Source organism: Papaver somniferum, chromosome 8, assembly GCF_003573695.1.
Source record: "Papaver somniferum cultivar HN1 chromosome 8, ASM357369v1, whole genome shotgun sequence".
Taxonomy (NCBI): domain Eukaryota; kingdom Viridiplantae; phylum Streptophyta; class Magnoliopsida; order Ranunculales; family Papaveraceae; genus Papaver; species Papaver somniferum.
In genome coordinates this window covers 13,751,239-13,753,137 of record NC_039365.1, presented here as the reverse complement: position 1 = coordinate 13,753,137, position 1,899 = coordinate 13,751,239, and the positions used below count along the sequence as shown (strand labels likewise).

The 1,899-nt window shown below is 42.0% G+C and overlaps 1 pseudogene; it reads left to right on the top strand.

The window, feature by feature from the left end:
* Positions 1–1,358: 1,358 nt before the first annotated feature.
* Positions 1,359–1,458, top strand: LOC113307250 (annotated as a pseudogene).
* Positions 1,459–1,899: the final 441 nt, after the last annotated feature.

Below are 1,899 nucleotides of genomic sequence, written 5' to 3'. Positions count from 1 at the left end.
CTGTCTCTTTGGCACTTTTCTTCAGTATCTTAATCCATTTTCCTGTTTTGGTTCACTGGTTTAAGCCCACTGCACACTGTTAGGGTTGAAACCAAAGGCTAAAAGCCCAAGCTCATTACTAAGCCAAGCCCAGATCACAGCTACTGCTAGGGAAAGGCAAAAGCCCACTTCAAAAGCCAAGCTCGGTTCACTGCTACATTTGAAGTTCAGTCCCTCAAAGGCCCAAAGGCCCAGTTCACATCAAAATACTACCACGCCCAGATCATTTCAGTATCCAGCCAACTGAGCCCAAGGCTCAGTTCATTCCAAAGGCCAAAGGTCAAGCACATCTTACTTTTACTTTGAAAGCAAAGGCTTAATCAAAAGCCTATTGTTATCAAAACCCATTAGTACTCAAAGCCCATTGACCATTCAAAGCCCAACAGCAATTTAGAAACCCAAAATAGCTAGAAACTCCAAACACACCCAGTCTCTGTGGATCGACCCGTACTTGCACGGACTACAACCGACGACCGTGCACTTGCGGTATTACTGTAGGCCCGCGTTTTTATTGCGCTTAATTTTCACGCTTTCCCGGGCCCACCACTGACTAACCTGGTTTTTCAACTCGGAAATAGCCTGAGAGTTAGCCTGACCTATTCTCTTATTTTCTTCTAAACCTTGAGCAACAGATTGCTGAAACTGCACAGTGTTACGAGTTAACAAAGCAAGAGACTATTCTAAATTCATAATCTTCTTATCCGAAGGGTTCTGAAACTGTGTCGGAGCTGAAGGATTCTTAGTATAGCCAAAACCTGGCGGAACCTGAGCATTACTAGACTGACCTTGATTCTGGTCCTTGGACCAAGAAAGGTTTGGATGGTTTCTCCATCCCGGGTTATAGGTTTCTGAATATGGGTCAAACTTCTGTCGGTTATCAAACCTAGTGTTGTTATAAAGAGCATGGTGGGGGGCACTGATCTTTCCTTCTTAGGCACCCTATCTCCTCGCCAACCTACTTTATTATCCATGACCTTGGACCTGCCCCATGGGCTTCCCAAAAAGGCTCATTTCTTCCACTACTATCACTAGAATGACCTAATTCTAAGGCTTCTAACCTTTTGGCTATAGCTTCTATTTTGGCATCTGACTCATGAGATCCTTCTACCCTATTAACATTTCCTCTACTTAGAAGAATTGTTTTCTGGGGTTCCCTACTATTTTCCCATTGTTCGGTCTTATCGGCGATTTCATTCAAAAATGTCATTGCTTCATCAACAGTTTTATTGTCAAACCCACTTGTGCATAAGGACTCAACCATGGTTGTTGTTGAATAATCTAAACCCTCGTAGAGGATCTGAACTAACCTAACCTTCTCCAAACCATGATGAGGACATTGAGATATCAAGTCATTGAACCTTTCTAAGTACCCATATAAAGATTCTCCCTCTTGTTGGGCAAAAGTACATATTTGTGTCCTAATAGACGATGTTTTATGCCTTGGGAAAAACTTATATATAAAGGCAGAAGTAACTTGGTCATAGGTTTCAATTGACTCAGAGTCCAAACTATACAGCCAAGATTTGGCTTTATCTTTTAAGGAAAAGGGGAATAACCTAAGTTTCAACGCATCATCACTTAGGTTTTTAGTTTTCAGAGTACTAGAAACTTCCTCAAATTCCCTAACATGAAAATAGGGGATCTCATTCTCCTTCCCTAAAAACATTGGGAGCATCTGTAAAGTCCCAGGTTTCAGTTCATAATTTTCCTCGGTTTCAGCTAACTTGATACAAGACGGACGAGAGGTCCTAGTTGGGTTTAGCAAAGCTTTCAAAGTTGCCATTTCTGGCACTACCAAAGGACTAGGAGTACTAGGGGTACTTTCCTCACGAAGAGACAGATTCTCAAAACTGAAGTTTC